The 21,740-nt window shown below is 32.0% G+C and overlaps 1 protein-coding gene and 1 long non-coding RNA gene across 6 annotated transcripts in view; both read left to right on the top strand.

The window, feature by feature from the left end:
• Window positions 1-21,740, top strand: part of LOC725750 — an 83,959-nt gene that overhangs the window by 4,633 nt on the left and 57,586 nt on the right. The window lies entirely within an intron of this gene.
• LOC113219073 lies at window positions 14,312-21,541 on the top strand. 2 transcript variants are annotated; one of them, XR_003305583.1, is made up of 4 exons: window positions 14,323-14,964; window positions 15,059-15,228; window positions 19,355-19,550; window positions 19,613-21,541. It is a non-coding gene; the product is annotated as an uncharacterized LOC113219073 (long non-coding RNA). The 2 variants fall into 2 exon arrangements; XR_003305582.1 differs by having other exon boundaries at window positions 14,312-14,964; window positions 19,355-21,541.

Below are 21,740 nucleotides of genomic sequence, written 5' to 3' on the forward strand. Positions count from 1 at the left end.
AAGACGAGAAAATTGTTAAAATAATATATTTTTTTATTTTTTTTATTACTTTCAATTTAATTGTAATCATTTATATAATAAATAAAATAAAATAAATCATTAAGATAGTTAGTTTCGATTTCTTTTTTTATAATTAATTCGTATTATCGCATCGGTGATATTGTATTTTAATTTTAAAACGAGAAAATTGTTAAAATAATGTTTTTTTTTTTATTTTTTTTACCTATTTACCTTCAATTTAATCATTTGTATAATAAATAAAATAAAATAAATCATTTTTTTTTAATTTACTTTCAATATAATCAATGTAATCATTTATATAATAAATAAAATAAAATAAATCATTAAGATAGTTTCGATTTCTTTTTTTTATAATTAATTCGTATTATCGCATCGGTGATATTGTATTTTAATTTTAAGACGAGGAAATTGTTAAAATAATATTTTTTTTTATTTTTTTTACCTATTTACCTTCAATTTAATTGTAATCATTTGTATAATAAATAAAATAAAATAAATCATTTTTTTTTAATTTATTTTCAATTTAATTGTAATCATTTGTATAATAAATAAAATAAAATAAATCATTTTTTTTAATTTACCTTCAATTTAATTGTAATCATTTATATAATAAATAAAATAAAATAAATCATTTTTTTTTAATTTACTTTCAATTTAATTGTAATCATTTATGTAATAAATAAAATAAAATAAATCATCAAGATAGTTTCTTAAAAGAATATTTAATACATTTTGAATATTTTAAGCTCGCGATACGATCGGTAAAGAAATTTTTCGCGCATTATTAGAAATTTTCCACGTTTTATTTTTCTCAACCTTTCAGAAATTTCAAAACTCTTGCCTATCCCACTTTTCCACATCTTTCTGCCACGGGATTCTGAACGCATCTTTAAAATTACGACACGCACGTACCACGATCCTGCCATGCATCTACTCGCTCTGAAAATTCCGCGCGCATTCCTAGAGGTCACTGAAACACAAACAACTCTTGATCCTTCGCTACGCCATTTCAGATGCTTATCATTCGTGCTTGGTATATACACGTATATACGTAGGAAAAAAATTGGTCGATCCTTCGGCGAATATGGCGTTCACGTTTTTATTAACGCCCTCCCTCCTTCCTCCGATAGTTGAAACGAATCTTTTTATATTTAAATGAAAAATATTCCTCTCGAATTTTATTTATTAGAGAGAGGGAGAGATTTATTAGATTATTTGTTATTCCCGAATTATCGATATTTTTTTCTCGATAAATTGAACTTTATCTTTATAATTAAAAAAAAAAGGATATTTATATTAGATCGAGTTTCGAATATTTTTCAAATATTCTTTTAGAATGTTCGAGAAGGATGATGAAATACTTTTTTTTTTTTTGCTTCTCGTTTAATACGAGATGGATATTCAGTTATGTATTACAAAACAACTCGGGTAATAATTGTCGGTGAAAACGTTCCTCGAGCGGTGAGTAAATATAACTATATCTAGGAATTTTTACGTATGAAACGTATCGGCGTTTTCATTACTTTGCGAGGCGAAGGAGAAGCCACGGGAGCCGCGTGGACAACCGCGGATATCGATTTTTATACGCGATACACCGTTTCTTCGATATCCACTTACCCAAACTTACCGCTGTCCACCGAATCGAGAAGTTTTCAATATTTTCTCGAAATAATATTTGAAAAATATAACGATTATTTATCATCGTAGTTTCGAATCACTTTTTTTTTTCTTCAACTGCACTTGTCGAAATTACATAAATTTTAATATGTAAAATAATTATCGATTTTTAATAAAAGATATTCTAGTTTCTGGCTGCATCAATCGAATTTTTTCTTAAATTTAGTCGTACGTTTTTAATTCGAAAAATATCCAACATAGAATTTATAATTAATTCGAAAACTCGGAAAGAAGAAATTTATTTATCAAATTTACGCGTACCGTTTTAATCTAGAAACACGGCGCATTTCCATTTCGTCCCACTTGTTTTTCCAAGATCGAAACCGATTCGTTCCGATATTTCAATCCACGTCATGCCTCCCCCCCTTTCCTCGTATTAAATTTGTGTTTCCGGTCAGTTGGACGGAATATCAAGACGCGGGAGTGAAAAGTGCAAGTAGGTAACGAAATATCCAATTTATCCTTGTTACAAAGTTACCGGCAATTGAAAGTTTATCCCCGGCGGGCGCAACGTGGATTGGTCGACGCTGACACTATCCATTCTCTCTCGTTTCTCGCTTCCCCCACCACCTCGTTCCCCGGTTTAAAACCATCGCGCGACTCCCTCGTACGGCCAAGTCGTTACGCTTTCCGTATTTTAATGGTAATTTCTACGGGCAAGCAACCGCGTCGTCTCGATCCTCCCGGTTCGGTTGTGAGATTAAAAATAAAAGAAAAAGCTGGGCTCGAGTTACGTGGCTAATTTTTTTACGCTCGGAGAGAGCGTTTAACTGCTGAAAGGGAGAATTGCGTCAGGGTCCGCGTTTCGAGACGATTTTTCGAATTTCGTCGGGGCGAGAATTATGAAATGGAGGAAAGTTGAATTTTCTGAGGAGTTACGAGAATTAATTGGAGGAATGTAATGTGTTTTGTTTTATTGTCCATTTTTTTTAATATTGGTTTGTTGATGAATCGAACTTGAAGTGAATCTAAAGAAAAGTTAATTATTTGTCAATATATTTTTCTTTGCAATTAACAAAAAATTTCATAATTGTAAATCATAATTTGAATTTGTATATAACATCAAATTTAAGTATATAAGATAAATTTTGGAAAAGTTATTGGTTGAATCATCGTGTTCAAATTTTTATCGTCCGGAAACGAAATAAAGAAGATTTAAATGTCTTGTAAAACGAAATTTGGAATAGGTTCAGTGCCATTTTATACCGGGAGAAACCGGTTCGCGTCTTCATTTTCGTATACGAATAAACCGATGTACTTGTCTGAGCCATATGCACGTAACTACTGAAAGGAGGTCAGATCATACGTTTTACTACTGCCGAAGAGTTTCATTCTCGCGAAAATCGTGTTTCCGCGCGTGTGCGATATTGCGTTCTGGAAACTGGCCACTCGTTTCGTATCTCTGCTTATTAAAAATTTCTTAACCTATTTTCTATCGAACATTTCTATGAATTTTCTCTAAATATCCAAAAAATTGAAAAAGTATCTCGTCGAGTTAAAATAACACGACGAAGATTGTATCGCGTATATACTTTAAAACTCTATTAAAATTAAGAAAACTTCGAATCGTTATAACTCTGAAAATACTCGCTTCCGGTCGACGAATGAAAGATCGTTGGAAGCGTGGAACTTTACCCTTTAAAACCGTTCCTCGTTCGTCACGATACGACTTCCGGTTCTCGAGATATCATCGTGTAAAGAAAAGATAATTTTCAATCATTTGCCTCGAATCCGATTCAATTCTATTATTGAAATTAGGAAAAGTTTGAACCGCTGTAACTTTGAAAATAATAACTTCCGGTCGACGAATGAAAGATCGTTGGAAGCATGGAACTTTACCCTTTAAAACGGTTCCTCGTTCGTCACGATACGACTTCCGGTTCTCGAGATATCATCGTGTAAAGAAAAGATAATTTTCAATCATTTGCCTCGAATCCGATTCAATTCTATTATTGAAATTAGGAAAAGTTTGAACCGCTGTAACTTTGAAAATAATAACTTCCGGTCAACGAGTGAAAGATCGTTGGAAGCGTGGAACTTTACCCTTTAAAACGGTTCTTCGTTCGTCACGATACGACTTCCGGTTCCTGAGATATCGTCGTGTAAAGGAAATTGTAATTTTTAATCGTTTATTACTTCTGTCCTCGCTTGTTCGTAACTCTCGCTTACACGCCTATTCTTACCGACTTATTTCAAGCCTCAAACAAGTGGAAGACGCGATTCGTAGCAAATTATTTCCAGGAAAAGATATGGGCCATCGAATTGTCGGTCCATTCCTAATCTTCACTACTGTCTTACACTGTGACGGTTATATCTCGGTTACCGATCGAGGTACGAGGATGAATCAAAATGTGACTTCAGTGGCATAATTTTCTTTATTTTCTCAACGAACTTTGATGAAAAAATTTTTAATTTCTCTTCCCTTGGTTTTTACGCGAAAAGTTTAATTTCTATTTCAAACTTTGCGTCGCAATACACGACGCAACGTAACGCGTAATATAACGCGTTACATTAATATTCAAAATGATTTCGCGCGCTCAAAATATATCATCGCAATGGCCGTGGTGTTAAATCAAAATCGAACAAAAGTCTATAACGGTCCAGTAAATCGTTTAATCGCGGTCGATATACGGAGCGGAAACGGATCCCGAATGAATCATTAACAACGAACAAAATATTACAATTCACGATACGAAATTGGCCAAATAGTAATCCGTGTAACGGGGACAGTGTTGTACGAGTAATTAAGCCGCAATGTAAAACGCGAGTTTACGAAACTTGTTACATTCTCGCTCGAACAAGTTGGAAACAGAAAGCGACTGACTTCCTGTTTACTCCGGATAAATTGTCGCACGGTCTCTCACTCTGGGACCCTCTTTATCTCATTGAACTGCGGCTTAATTCTCCTGAACAACAGCTACCGTTGTCATCGTTAATTTCCACGATGTATAACTAGATTCTTGTTATCTTTGGAACGAGAAAAGTAAAGAGATAAGAGGATTTCAAGGATGAAATAACGCGATTCCACAATTCTTTTTTTTTAAATCGTATGTTACAATTCGTTTTAAAATTCGATATTTGAGGGAAAGAAAGTGATGAAAGAGAGAAGGAAAAAGAATTGACAAGAAAGAACAAGCAATTGATAAATAATTGAGGAAGAAAGAGAGGAAGAGGAATTGATGAAGAAAAGAAGGAAGAGGAATTAATAAAGGAAAAAAGGAAAAGGATAAAGGAAGGGAGGAAGAGAAATTGATAAAGGAAAGGAGGAAGAAGAATTGATAAAGGAAAGGAGATGATAAAAGAAGGGAGGAAGAGGAATTGATAAATGAGAAAAGAAAAAGAAATTGGTAAAGACAGAGAGGAAGATGAAAAATGATAAGAAAGAATAAGAATGAAGAAAATATTGAAGGAAGACAAAAAAAAGATTGATGAAGAGGATTTCAAGGATGAAATAACACGGTTCCACAATTTTTTTTTAAATCATACTATATTACAATTCGTTTTAAATTCGATATTTGAGGAAAGAAAGTGATCAAAGAGAGAAGGAAAAAGAATTGACAAGAAAGAACAGGTAATTGATAAACAATTGAGGAAGAGAGGAAGAAAGGAAGAGGAATTGATGAAGGAAAAAAGGAAAAGGAATAAAGAATAAGGAAGGGAGGAAGAGGAATTGATAAATGAAAAGAGGAAAAGGAATTGATAAGGGAAGAGAGAAAGATGAAAAGTGATAAGGAAGAATAAGAATGAAGAAAATATAGAAGAAAGACAAGGAAAAGATTAATAAAGAGGACTTCAAAAATGAAATAACACGATTCCACAATTTTTTTTTAAATCATACTATATTACAATTCATTTTAAAATTTGATATTTGTGGAAAAGAATTGACAAAAGACGAAAGAATAGACAATTGAGGAAGAGAGGAACAGGAATTGATGAAGGAAAGAAGGAAGAGGAATTATTAAAAAAAAAGGAAAAGGAATAAAGGATAAAGGAAGAGGAATTGATAAAGGAAAGGAGGAAAAGGAATTGATAAAAGAAGGGAAGAAGAGGAATTGATAAATGAGAAAAGAAAAAAAAATTGGTAAAGACAGAGAGGAAGATAAAAAATGATAAGGAAGAAAGAAGAAAGAAGGAAGAAAGAATGAAGAAAATATTGAAGAAAGATAAAGAGAAGATTGATAAAAATATGATAATATATTTCTGAGAGAAAAGAAAGTAATAAAACAAAGAAGGAAAAAGAATTGATAAAAGAAGAAAGAACAGATAATTGATAATCAATTAAGGAAAAGAGGAAGAGAGGAAGAGAGAAAGAGGAATTGATAAAGGAAAGAAAGAAAAGGAATTGATCAAGGAAGGGAGGAAGATGAAAAATGAAGTAAGAAAGAATAAGAATGAAGAAAATATTGAAGGAAGACAAAGAGAAGATTGACAAAGAGGATTTCAGAGATGAAATAATGCGATTTCATAATTTCTTTTTAAATCGTATTATGTTATTTTTATATATTATTTTCATAATTCATTTTAAAATTCTGAGGAAAGGAGAGAAGAAAAAAGAATTGACAAAGAGAAAAGAACAATTGATAAATAATTGAGGAAGAGAGGAAGAGAGGAAGAGGAATTGATGAAAGAAAAGAGGAAAAGAAATAAAGGATAAAGGAAAGGAGGAAGAGGAATTGATAAAGGAAGGGAGAAAGAGGAATTGATAAATAAAAGGAGGAAGAGGAATTGATAAAGGAAGGGAGAAAGAGGAATTGATAAAGAAAAGGAGGAAGAGGAATTGATAAAGAAAAGGAGGAAGAGGAATTGATAAATAAAAGGAGGAAGAGGAATTGATAAAGAAAAGGAGGAAGAGGAATTGATAAATAAAAGGAGGAAGAGGAATTGATAAATAAAAGGAGGAAGAGGAATTGATAAAGGAAAGGAGGAGGAGAAATTGATAAATAAAAGGAGGAAGAGGAATTGATAAAAGAAAGGAGGAGGAGGAATTGATAAAAGAAAGGAGGAAGAAGAATTGATAAAAGAAAGGAGGAAGAAGAATTGATAAAGGAAAGGAGGAAGAAGAATTGACGAAGGAAAAGAGGAAGAGGAATTGATAAAGGAAAGGAGAAAGAAGAATTGATGAAGGAAAAGAGGAAGAGAAATTGATAAAAGAAAAGAGAAAGAAAAATTGATAAAAGAAGGGAGGAAAATAAAAAATGATAAGGAAAATTAAGAATGAAGAAAATATTGTAGGAAGACAAAGAGAAGATTGATAAAGTACAAAAGAAAAAAGAAAATATTTATTATACTCTATAACCCATATCTTGACATTTTTTTGAAAATTTTTGTACATTCCTTTAATCGCGAGATAAATTCTTTGCAAAAAACGTTATCCGGAATTTTTCAATTTGTAAACACGATCGTACCGTATTAATCGAGATTTCATGGCCCAAATTTTTCTACGCTCAAAAGAAAGGGGGGGAGTGGGAAAATGTGCAGAGATAATTCGCGACGTTTATAACGATCGCTATTAAACGTGATGTAGAAGCATGAAAAGCACCGTTGGTCAAACTGTTTTCCCTTATCGGTGCATTATCAATTGTCAGCCGGCCATTGAACAGGCGGCGTTAGGTCCTGGTCCAAGCAAGATATAATTTGTATCGCAACCTCTCTGATTCCCGGCAACGTAATCACATTGAACGTAGCCAAATTAGCCGTGGTTTACGCTTTGATACGAATACCAAATGCGGTCTGGTGCGGCCGATAAATTATCGCTGCCCGTGTAATTACTATCTCGTTTCTGCCCTCCGAGTAATTTCTCCTACTTAACGATCGGGCGAATTTTCAACTCATTTTTTTCGAAAAAATCGTGGAATAACCAACTGGTCGAAAGTTCGTTTCGCGAAGAGAGAAATATTGGAACGAAGATATTCGAACGATGGAAAAATTAATTGCAAAATATTGTCACTAGCAGAAGTATTTATCAATAAATTCTATCGTCAAATTCAATCGACGATAATTCCGTTTTGATACGAAACTTCTGTTCGCGAGAGATTTATTAATTTTTCATCGTTCGAGAAGATAAATTTGTAATTTTTAAATTTTTAATTTAGGATTATACGCGTTCTCTTCTTCTTATGCTTAATACTTAATCTTCTTGACCGCATACGGATAAAAACTAACGGTAAGTAAAAGGAATTAATGTCGAGAGACTTATAAATGTAGAAAAATTTGGAAAATTAATTCTATTTTTATCCGTACATTTATGTAAATTCTTTTACATAAGTATAAATAATTTCGAATAAATATCAACGAGACGGGTACATGAAAATTTTTTTCTCCAATAAAATATTTTAATTTGAAAAAAAAAATTTTTTTACTATCTTTTGCTTATAAATATAAATTAAGAATTGTTTTTTAATTATATTTTGCATACCCGCCATTGTATATGAAAAAAAAAAAAAAAATTACACGACATTTTTTAACCTCATTATAACAAACTTCACGTAAATTTTCTCGTGAAATGGCAATAGCCTGGAAAGATTAACTGGAACAGGAAATTTCCATTTTTTTCGCCATTTAGGGAACAAGTACCGCCATCTACATATCGATTTCTTCCATCAAATCTCTCATCCTTTGTTATCAATCGCGCATTGATCTAATCCGCGATCTCATGCATTTTAACAATATCCCCTCAATGTCACTTCTATATTTTTCCTTCAAATTCTATTTCGGTTATCTATGACCAGGGTATTTTGCATTTTCGTGCAAGATTTTTTTATTTTTTTTTCACATTTTTATAAATTTCACCGAAAAATAATTTACTGCGATGTGATACGTTCATAAGAATCGTATTTATTCATCATTTTATTATACACGGAATTTGCTAAAATATATAATTTCACTGAAATTTATTTTTTGATAATGTTTTTTTTACTATTTTAACGTATTAATATATTACGTATTATATTACGTATATATATCAATATATTAATATATCGTGAGTCTCTAATACGTGTAAAATTTCAATACTTTTAGAAGAAAAAAAAATTGAAAGATGAATGTTTGTCATCTGTTTTACGAAAATAGAAGGGTAAATTTTCACCATATACATTAATCAGTGTATTATAATAAATCTATAATAAAGCGTAAAAGATTTTCTTAAAAGCTCGAATTTTATGATAAATATTAGAGGAATGCATCGAATTATAATTAAACGTACAATAATTTTCAGAATGATCGAATGCGAACGGTATGCGAAGAAGCATATCAAAGAACGAAAGCGAATCTCTGTCCAAATCTCATTTCCACATAAATATCTACGCAATCTTATAAATTAACGACCGAATCGATCCATCTTTAACATCTTCGTTCAACATTTGCTCGAATTTATCGGATAATCGGAGGAGGGATACCGAGAACCGCGTAATAAATTAGAAGCAAACAAACGGTACAAACTCCTAAAAGCTTCTCCCCTTTCTTATACACACACGGGGATCGCACGGAGTTCGTCTTGCCAGAGTTGCTAAAGCTCGTCGTGGCAAACTAAACCGTCCAGCTGAGAGATCGCCTCCTAGGATTTTCCACTGTGCACAGTGCAAATACCTCTCCATAGAATTGCTCGACTCTTCTTTGCGCTGTTTTTTGCGCGCCACCCTCCTCTCCTCCCCTCCCTTCCGCCAACGTTGCCGGCTTCTCGAGACCTGCTCTCGCCTAGAAAAACCTTCCTTGTCCGACAACGTGTCGCTCGCAACTGTCGCGTATCGGATCACTTCTCCCTCCCCTCCTCTCTCTCTCTCTGTCTCTTTGCTGAAACTTTCTTTGAGAGGAGGCGAGAAAGTAAAAAGAAAAAGAAGGGACACGCTTGTCGAACTTGTGATTTATCGTCGAAACGTCTACGTGCATCGCGTGTAGCCTAAATCGTGAGATTAAAGTCGAGATTATTGGCGAGTTTTCGAATTTTCGAGTTGCTTTTCCCATGGCTCGTAGAATTTTTCTCATTCTCGGAATAGAGAATAATTTTCTGATAATCTAATGGGAATGGGAATATTTTTGAAAGAATAGTTTTACAAAATTTAATGTACGATATTCGATACAGAGTCGATTTAATCGATTATTCTTGCATCTCTCTTCATTTCGTGCCACGAATTATATATATATATTTATATACATACACACAACTGTAACACATCTACACACTCGACAACATTTCATTTCGAAACAGAATTATCATCGTTGTTTAACAACTTATCATTCGAATTTACATGTGAAAACTTCGGCGACCGACCGTGTATAACGAAATTATTCCGCGACTCGGCAGAAACGAACTATCTACCGTTGAATCGAGGTTAAAGCCTTTGTGCTCGGGATTTTGCGCGGAGAGGGGGAAGGAGGGAGGAAGGGAGAAACTGCAATAAATCCTCGCGTTCCTAACCTCTGTCGTTCCTGTGTTTATATCGAATTACAATCGTGGAACCAACGATCCATGCTCGATATTAGAATATTTACCAGTAAAGTATTACTGTTTTCGTGTCAAGTGTGAAGTGAGAAACAGAAAGAGAGAGACTTATGCTGGACGACGTTAGATAAACTTCATCCTAAACAGTTTTTGCGAGGTTGCCGCGCGATCCTGTTGTTCTGAGAATAGAATCGCGTGAAAATCGTGGCCGTTAACTCTGTCCAGCGATGCGCATGCGTTTGAATTTGTTTTGAATCGGACGTTATTCTAAAAGGAAAGATCGTTCGAGGACGATTAAATTTTTATTTTATTTGACAATTTTGAAGTGTTTTTGAAGAAGTCTTGATACTTTTAAAGAAATTGAATAAGGAATAGACGAATTCGATTGATTCGAATGTATAAATTGTAAAAATTTAACCAAAGGTTTAATTAATTAATAGGACAAAGATTTTCTTGGAGTTGTATTTTTAATTGTCTATAAATTTTTATTTACTTATTAATATATATATTTCGTGCAAATTTAATAGAATAATTTCACAAAAATATCCCCAAGTAAGAAATTTAATCGGAAAAAAGTTCTTCGGTTTTGAAAACTGTTTATAAACCTGAAATTTAAGTAAAGTGGCATTAAATCGATCAAGAAAACAACGATATATAAATATTTCACGCAAATACTGTGCGAGCACGAGTGCTATCTCTCCAGTGCTACCTTTTCCTCCACCCTGTAACTCACACTGTAAGGAAAACCAAGGAATCGCATTACAAATTCACGAATATATTTTCCCTTTTCCTCCAGGAAAACGATAAAACACTCCTTGACATCCTCGCTTTTATAATTTAAATTTAAACCTTTCCGCCTAAACGGACGTACCCGCGTCACGCGATTTAAATTTAAAATCTTCCCCTTCCTCCCCCCCCCCATAAAATATCATACACATACATCACGAGATACAACTTCTTTCCATTTCCCTTCGAAACTATACCGTTTTTTTTTTTTTTTTTTTTTTTCGTATGGTTGGAAACGAATCGTACGATTCATGGAATGTGCAAAAAGGAGAAGAGAGAAAAAAGAAAAAAGAAAAGAATGGGAAAAAAGTTCAATTTTTAACACGACAATGGAATCAGCACGTATTCACATCAACCGCGACTAGTATGGAGGGAGGGGAAGGGAGAGGGGGGTTGAAGGGTTACACGTGCAATCGAGTTGCTTTGTAATTTACATTTTTTTCCCCTCTCTCCCTCCCTCTCTCTCTTTCTCACTTCCCCTTTAATCGCGAAAACACGATCGAGATAACACTTTTGGACAGGACGCGGAAAAAAATAAAATAAAATCGCGACGATGAAACAAAAGGTGTCCTCTTGATTATCGATATCGTTATGGATAAATATCGATAATATCGTTAAGATATCGATAAGAGAGGAAAATAATTGGAATTTTTTCTCGTTCGAAATTTTAATTATAAGATATTGCGTAAGAATTATTTGTAGATAATTTTGATGATATTTTATTCAATTTTCGATATATTTCGAAATATCAATAATACGAATAGAGATTGATTACAAGTTTTTTTCGATAAATTTTATTTTATTTTTATTGCTCGCTACACAGATCATATTTTTAATATTTCTGATAATAATTTCGTGTTGTAAAAAAAAAAGAAAGATAAAAAATAATCAAGATATCGGTAACATATCGACAGTCGATAACTTTTTCTCGATCTTGTTTTATTCATCATTAACGGATTGCGACATTTTCATTATTTCGATACATTTATTTTCACTATGACGCGAGTTTTTATTTTTACTCGTTATCGAGATGTACGTGGATACGTTTAATAAATTTAATATTCAATCTTGCATGGCTGGCGATAAATTAACAAAGTCAATTTTATTTTAATGGAAAGAGATTGAAATTGAATATTTTAACGGAAAAAGGATGAACAGGTTTTTTTTTTTTATTAGATCGGGATAGTGAATATTAAAACATATATTGAGAATATTTGTAGATAATCAAATTTTATTTCAAGTTCTAGTTTAATTTTAATTTTAGTTTAAATTAGTCGTTTGTAAGTGATAATTATATATGAAATTTGGATAATCATCATTTTTGAACTGCATCTTTAAATTTTAATTTTATTACTATTACATGGAGAATTTTTTTTATTAAAAATTATTGCGCTGAAGTGATATAAGCTGCATATAAATAATTATCACGACATTAAAATATTAGTAGTAAAGAAAATTAAAAAATGAAAAATTAAAAACTTGTCGAATGATACCAGTAATTTTATTTTTTTTATCTTTATAATTATCTTGTTCTTTAATTTTTCAAATTTTCAATCTGAAAATATCAGAATATTATTCTGTTCTTTCAAAAAGAACAAAATTGACAAAAGTTTCTTTTTTATCAAAATTTTTCCTCCTCTTCTCGGTAAAATAACGCTTCGGCGCGTTACAAAAATATAAGAAACGTGACATGCTGCATTTTTATTTATTTTTATTGCAACTTACTAAAGATAACATTTTCACGTCCTTTAATTTTAAATAAAAAAAAAAAAAAAGGAATTCTAATCATTTCTACATATTAAGGATATTATCGATGTATTTAAAATTATCAATAACATATCGATAATCGATAAACACGCAATTCTATCGTATCAACAGAAAGATTAATCGTAATGTTATCCTTTCAAAATTTAGGAAATAAATATAAAGACCGAAATAATAGATATAAAGTCGAATAGACTGTAAACACTATCGTGTACCTGTATACACGGCACGCTATATCGGAAGTCCATTTAGTAATAACATTTGTCCGGGCGAGCACGAGCATGGCGTGTGGCTCTATACCGGCATAAATCAAGGCTTAATAGAATCCCGATTACGCGGGCTAAAGTAGATCGAGTCCTACGGCGAACAATGAAAAATGGGGATAATGCGGCGGGAATAATTTACGACGTATAAACCGTGAAATACGAACGTTGCATCGTGGATGTTGTCATGGCGAAACTGCTCATTTTCCACGGCGATATGCGACGCCACGTTGCATCCTATGATTTTCGTACGGTCGTCCGTGCTAAACATCGTCCCGATCGCTATTCATTTGCGCATGCGTCGAGATATTATGGTAGAAAGACGAAGTTTCTTTCGTTTGAGCAAATGGTGGACAATAAGGATTTATTTCGTTTTAGAAATTATTTGAAAGTTGGAATTTAGTTAAAATTTGATTTTAATCTAGATTGTGGATAAAAAGTGATTACGAGTTATTTCTTTATGAAATTATGGTGAATATAAAATATGTTTTTTTTTTTTTTAGGTAAATGGTCGATAATATAGAATGCGTTAAATTTTTTTGAGATTGTTTTCTTCTTTTTAACGATATATATATATTTTATTAATTGATTTTTTTAAATGTCAAAACTGTAGAATTTAAACAAGAAAATATCGGTAATTAAATCATAATCCTTTTTATTTTCATATTTTCAACGTTTAAAAAAAAATATGATTTTATTTAAATTTCCATCGAAAAAATATCGATAAAACAAACTCAAACGATGTCATATTTTTTTTTTTTATCTTTATAAATTTTTTAACACCTTTTTTTTTTAACAGAGAATGATGTTTATAGGTTATTATTTCCATGCGTTATTCACCAAAGCGATAATAAATATCTCTAACGAAATCCATTAAAAAATCCTATATATACATTTCTCGTATAAATAAACCTTCAAACAAACCTAATACCTTCAATTTTTCTCGAAAACAGAAACGCGTGTAAAAAAGAAAAAAGAAAAAAGAGGGGGAAAAAATATCCATCATACCTTTCCTATTTGTTTTTCCAAGAGAAATTGCTTCCCTTTTTTTCCAGATCGTGTATCACGGAATCATTCCACACATTCCGTTCTACAAAATACGAAATACCTTTACATCGAAAGTGATGATGTTGAAAATAATCGGAGTATACAATTTTTTTCATTATTCGAACAACGGTGTAAATGCAATTGATAAAATGTACAAATAAAGTTGTGCAATACGTGGAATAAACTTACAAATAAAATCAATTTATTTACAAATGAATTCTAATTTCGTATATCTTTGATCGAGTAAAATTATTTTCAAATTTATAATCAATTTATTATCATTATTAGAATTGCTGTGTTAGTATAATATAATACGTATTTAAATTTATTATTGAAAGACAATTAGAATTAATAATACAATATATTATATAAAAGTATTTATACATTTTTAAATTTTAGATTCCTTGGTATAAGTAACTTGGTTATGCCTTTATCCCTCGATTAATTCGCATAAAACGTAGCTGATAATCGAACGTTCACTTTTCGACGAGATACTTGCTACTTCAATGGCGTAAGAATTATGCGAAAGTTCCTCTTGTCGCGGTTGATGGCGCTGTGATGTGGATGTGGGTAAGCCGACAATTTCAACGGAACCAATGAAGTTACGACTTCCACCGGTAGAAACGACGGTTTAACTGCGCGTATAAACTGCTACCTTCAGAAATGTTGTCAAACTTCAACGTTCGCCCTCTTTCACAACCGTTCGAACTATTAAACTGTGCTAACATTTTGCACCTGTCGTGGATCGAGTGATTGCGTCACGTGATGAGCATTAACGATAATTGATTAGACCTTTTTGCAAAGATTTCGGTTTTGCTGGAAAGACTCGGAATTTAGTAATTGAATTTCACTTTTTCTGCCCGAATGACGGTGATATATCGCAACTCATCAGCATCTCATATTCTGCGAGAGATAAATTCATCGTGAGAGTGACTTAAACTTATCCACAAGAAAAGTGAATAGATACGTGTACGTAATTTGACGCATTATCGTTTCATCATTCTTCAAATTTTAAGATTTTTTGAAATTTTCAAATTGAATTATAATTCTTGTTTGATTAAAGTTTCTAGAAACTCGGCTCAATTTAATCAGTCAGTGTAATCTGATCCTATTGACAAAGGCAGTGAGTTGTTTGGTTAATTATAAGGAGAGCAAACGAGAAAGACATAACCTACAATACAATAATTCAGATCCTAGATTATTTCTCTTAGATTAATCAGGTTTTTATTTCAGGTTTGTAATTCGATATAATTATAATTCTTGTCTGATAACTTGACTTTTATTTCAAAAAGAAAAATTCATTATTATCTCACCATTCAATTTCTCGACCTCGTTGTAACCTGAACCTATTGACAAGGATGGTAAATAGGTGTAACGAGAGTAAACGAGAAAGACACATTACCTAAATTAGTCTAACATTCGATGTACTTCGATATAATCTTAACCTCTCCAATTATTCTTTAAAAAGATAATTATAGAAAATTATAGAAATCTTTGCAATTATTAGAAACGTGATAATTTTTTTAAAAATTTGTAATTAAGAAGATCGTAATTGCAAGATTATACATTTTAGTAATTGAATTTCAGAGAAACATGAGTTTCTGTAAATTTACTGATACGGAAATGTAAAACTGTTGTACGATGGAAAAAAAAGAGAAAGAGAGGGTGCAGAAATTAATTAATTTAAAACGTTTCGTGAAAATAGTTATGGTTAGAAAATAGAATTAGCTTAAACGAATATTTTAATTATCCACCAGTTTTTTTTTTCCACTTCTCTCGTTCTACTTTGTTTTCATTACTATTTTATAAATATTGTTAAATATTAATTATCCAAATATACACTTTTTTGAAAAGTATTTTAATTTATGTATATCTCGTCGAGGCAAATTATATATCTTGCTGAACGTACATGTCGAGGCAAATTTTTTTCTTCATCTCGCATTGCTTCACACATATTCCGCGTTCCTTCGACAAATTTATCAAATTCTTCGATAGCTATTCGCACTTAATCGTATGCTTAATTATTCTTCGAAATTTATATACTTCCCTCGGGGAGTATAACAATCGTGCAATAAAATTAAATTACGCGTTAAATTATTTAATAAATTGTAAAATTCGTATTGTCTCGTTTATTTGCCGCGAAACGAAAAATTCCGAAAGAAGAAGCTTTCGATGGAAAGAAATGGACGATCTTTCGAAATGGCGCGCATAAATAAATCTTGAATGCGGATAAAAATTCTCTACGAATTTTTTTTTTTTTCTTATCGCATTTGCATTCGCTTCGAAATTTTCAATCGTACCTCGACCATTTTTTTTTTTAGTCGTTCTTCGCGAATTCGAAATAAATATTTTTTCACGTGTATCAAAGCATGCGAAATTCGACGTTGACAGGCCGTTTCGATATTTTTCCCCTCCGCATAACTTTGTCTTCGAAAAATTATAACAAAAATTTGAATTTTTTAAAAATAGACTCGATACACAAAAATTGAATTTAAAATATGTTCGATATTATTTTCTCTTGCGAAACTCATAAGAATTAAAATAACACTCGTTCGTTTTTGAATAACTGAAGATATCTTTTTTTTTTTTTTTTTTTTAATGTTTCGTACACAAAATATCACGATAAACTTGTCGTTTCATTGCAGGAAATATAACAAATTGTGGATCGAAATTTGTTTGGAATGTTGAATTGTGTTAAGTTGAAGGTAGACATTGCTCCATTTGTTGAAATATTCAATAATCGTCAACTAAATCATCTCCAGGGAATTTGTTTCACGATTGTGGTGTGTGCTTTTGGAGATGGTCAAAGCTGTACAATATAAGTCCCTCCCTCCCCCTCCCCTCTCCCCTTAACGTGCGATGCCAATTCATAATTCAAACAATTTCACCAGTGGATTTCAAATATGAAATTTTGTTTCAATACACGGTAACAAACTCTCTAATTCCGCCATTTATTGGCTTTTCTCTCTTGAAATCTCTCATTGTGTCGAAATTACGTGTATGATTAGAAACTGAAATGATAATTTTCAAGAGGAGATTGAAATTGTAAGTTGTAATTATGGATTGGAATTAATAATAAAAATGATTGGAAGAAGAATCTTTAATAAAGATTAATTTTTTATTGCGAAAAAAACATTGAAAAATTAGATGGAAATTAATTTTTCTCTAACGAAAACGTTTTACCCTCGTTTTTCGTTATTTTCAAAAATGATTTTTTTTTTCTCTCTCATAAAATATTTCATGACGTTTTACACGGTATTTTCACGATAAAAAAAGTTTCATTTCATTTTTTTTTTTTTTTTTTGAACTTCTTTCGATAAAATCGTTATTTCAAAAAAAAAAATAAAACCTTGCTCTAGATTATGCTTCTATAAAGCTGTCTTCGATAATAAAAACTTCACACTTCCTCTTTATCCCGCTTTCAATTTAATTTCTCACAATTAAGAAGAGAAATATTTCTGGAAAAGAATCTTTAATAAATTGTACCTTTCGTGTACAATTAATAATTCTGTAGAAAAAAAGAAAAATTTTCAATCTCTCCAAAATTAAAGAATTTTCAATTTAAACGCTTTTCTCCTTTTATTTTGCTTCTTGGCACGATAATTAAATTTTTTTTTTTTTCATCATCTTTTTCACAATCAAAGATCACACATTTTTACAAAATCGTGTAAATTTCTTATTGTTATTTCGTTTATCTTATAGTTACTATTTTACAGTAACTATAATTTCTAGGAACTTTCATTTTTCCCCTAACGTTTAATTTATCGAGCAGAGATACATTCAAAGATAGTTTTTATTATTATTATTAAATTACAATCGACGGTATCCAAGGTCTTTTTTAGTTTTGTTTTATCAAGCGAGGATATATAACAAAGGATGACAGATTTAGATGAAAGTAGTTTAGCCAGAGGTGGGAAAAAACTTTTCTTTATAGTCGCGTAAATGGAACAGGAACAGATATGAGCAGTTCTAGAAATAAGGATATTGCGTGTTGCTACAAAAGTGAACCGAGTGCAAAGAGTTTAAAAGAGTGCGTGTATAAAAGAGAACGAAGTGAAGAAATATTGCGGAAACGTTTCTTTTCCTTTACCCAGAGAAATTATAAATCGTTTTGCGATTAAGTTACATTAAATTGATACAAATAAACCAAAAAAATAACTTTTATATTATTCAATTTGTATTTGCGGGACGAATTTTCATTTCCATTTTATTTCGCTGTTGCATCCGCGTCAAATTTATAAACTAGCCTGTATCGTCAAAAGAGAGAAAAATATTGTGAAGAATTATATATAAATATCGGTTTTATACGAAATTATATATATATATTTTCATGATTTATTATTTTTCGAAAATTTTATACTTTTCGTGAAACGCAAATAGTTATAAAGAGTACAGAAAACAGTATCATATCGTATAACAGTATTATAAAAATTCTTTACAACCGAATTCAATTATTTTTCTCTCGTATTCATTATTCATATTCGTGATAATACAACGTGATATTTCCCCTAGCAACTGTTCCTCCCTCCCTCCTATTCATCTACAAATTTTCCTTCCCCCACCTAATTAAAACGTAGTTCCGTAATTAACACGAATCCGGAATTAAAGTTTCTTAAATTTTCTGAAATTTGAAAGATTCTTTCTACGGAATTTCAAGCTGATAATTTACATATTAAATTGGATATAAACACAGGGATCGATCCAATAGAACGAAACTCTTGATTTATAAAATTTGCGAGAAGTTGCAGCGACGAAATTAGTACACGTTTCTCGACGGTTGCTTCGACTCGTCCTTCGCTCGACTACTTCGCCGATACTTCTCCGAGATACGCATGCGTATACGTAATTTAACGCTTCCCCAAAATATTCCCCCCTCCTCTCCGACTCTGAGGATAAAGACGCGGCACGGCTGATGGAAGATTCTTTTCGCACAAAGTTTCTCGAGTTTCGCGCATGCGTCTGCGCGAAGGTCGACAGAGACAAGTTTCAACGCGTATAAACACAAGCCTTAATTCGAGGATAGGATTCGCACTCTCTTGGTCGAAGTAGAGCGATCGAACTTCTCTGCGAGTACACGGAGGAGATTACATGGAAGAAATTAATTGTTCTCTGAAATCGATATTTGCTGGATATTTTGGATAAATAATTGTTATTCTTAAATTAAATTTAAAGAGATTGGTAGTTTGTTTAAAATTGAAAGACTATCGAAGTAAGAAGATAAAAATGTAACAATGTTGTAATGGCAAGTATGATAGGAAAATTACATCTATGATATTAATTCATTTTATATTTAAGAATTTATTTAAGAAAACTTTTCTTCTCTCTTTTTTTATTACTTAAAAAAATTTGTTTTTTTCAGATCCTTTTAAAAAAATGAAATACTGAGACAATCAACTTTATACGAGATTTTCGGTGTACCTCGAATTTCAACGCGATTTTCGATCGGAAGTATTAAAGGAAAGGTCGTTAAGCTCGTGCACAGAAAGGGTCCAAAGGATCCTTGTATAACTTATTTACCAACGTTCGCATATAGAGATAGATTCGGTAAACTACAGGTAATTATCCCGTAGTCTTGGATCGCCACAAAGGATCTTAAGGGACGCCTTTGATTGAATAGGGTTTGGCGTGTACACACGAAGGAAGGCGCAAGATTGCAACGGGGATTAAAATATTTCAAAAGGCCAGGGGTGGCCAGGTTTTCGGCCAAACGCGTAGAGTAATGGTTCTTTTAAATTTCTAAGCTGACCCAGATACCCGCGCGGGTCGAGAGACAGAAGGTGTGTACACGAGCCACTCCTGTGAGATCTTGCTTGAAGCAAGATAAAAAAAAAAAGAAGCCTCCTCTTTCTCTTTAACGATCAAGAATTTCTTTTGGCGATCTTTCTGCGGTATTCATATTAATGGTCGTTGGCGTCTTCCAAAGGGTGATCACGTTTCTGCTGTAGCTGTATTTCAACCTCGATGTCGGCGGGGATAATCGTTTCAAGTGACCGTGGTAATTATTCGCAAACCGTTTTCAAAGCGTCTTGCCTTGGAATTGGGTCGAGTTTATTCCGTTTCGAGGGACGGATAAAGAATCTTGAGAATATCGGGAATTTGATTATGTAAAAATATCGGACGAGAAAGAATGTATATAGTTTCGTAGAATTGTTAAATATGCATTCGTGGGAGAAAAGAGACTTTATCGACTTGAGGTAACTTTTCATTTAATTAAGAATCTTGACAGATGTATTATTAATCGTGAAAAGTAAGAAAAGAAACTATCTCGTGATATATGAACCGTTTAAAACTTGATCAAACTCTATTAAAATTAGAAAAAATTTGAACCATTGCAATTCCGAAAATAGCGACTTCCGGTCAACGAATGAAAGATCGTTGGAAGCGTGGAACTTTACCCTTTAAAACGAATCTTCGTTCGTCACGATACGACTTCCGGTTCTCGAGATATCATCGTGTAAAGAAAAGGTAATTTTCAATCATTTATCTCGAATCCCATTGAATTCTGTTATTGAAATTAGGAAAAGTTTGTAACCGCTGTAACTTTGAAAATAATAACTTTCGAACAACGAATAAAAGATCATTAGAATCGTGAAATCTTGCTCTTTAAAACGGTTTCTCATTCGTCACAATACGTCTTCCGGTTCCTGAGATATCGTCGTATAAAGAAAACCGTAATTTTTAATCGTTCATCGTCTCGTTTACCGACCTATCCTTACCGACTTATTCCAAGCTTCGAACAAGCGGCAGAAACGGTTCGTAGAAAAATATAATTATTTCGTCTTTCTTCGTGATGCGTATATATAAATTAATCGTACGTGATTTTTATTTTTTATACAATTTATATCAATAATCCGAGAGGAAGGGAAGAAATTAGAAAAAAATAAAAGAATGAAATTATAAAGATTTGTGTTTGAAAACATATTTCAATATTTACGCGAGTGTTTACTTGGACAATCGTAGCGTTGGTCATTTTTCCTTCGCGCAACTCCACCCTATATTTACAAGAGTTCGCGCTTTGTCATTGTTTTCCCTCGACTCGTATTTCTCCATTCCACCAGCCTCTTTCTTTTCTTCTTTTTTTTTTTTTCCTGTTGTTGAAAACCAACAGGGAATTGGAACAATGAGCTCGTTTATAGTGACGATTTAATTTCGTTAATTAACCGGGCACTTTGCTTCCAAGCGAAAACAATTACGATATAGAAAAAAAAACTAAAAACATGATTCGTATAAAAAATTTTTAACCTCCATTTAGAAATAATAACATAATTTTTTTGTTTTGTTTTCAAACAACAACGTTCGTCGCAACAACAATAATTTTAACGTGATGCAGTATTTCTAGGAAAATATGAACGTTCCTCGTTAAATTGGAATAACAATGCAATTCTAACTTGTGCCATTTATTCTTATATTCGTTTCATTGAAAGCTAATGGAAAAGAATTTATGGATTTACGCGTATTTTCTGATGGAAGGAAAAAATAAATCGTTTGTAATAAAACAACGAGGATAAAAATAAAAATGAACGGGAAATATATTTTATTGCAAATTTATTTGAATCAACAACGAAATTTTCTATAATTCCTTCCTTCCTTTCTTTCGATTCTTACATTTATTTCTCAATCTTCATATTAAATATTCGAAAATTAAATATTAATAGAATGGAACAAATTTATATGATGAAAATTTCTGAAATTTCTTACAACGCTCGAAATTTTATAACAATCGGTCACTGGAAGGATGAAGCAAC

Source organism: Apis mellifera, linkage group LG11 (genome assembly GCF_003254395.2).
Source record: "Apis mellifera strain DH4 linkage group LG11, Amel_HAv3.1, whole genome shotgun sequence".
Classification (NCBI taxonomy): Eukaryota; Metazoa; Arthropoda; class Insecta; order Hymenoptera; family Apidae; genus Apis; species Apis mellifera.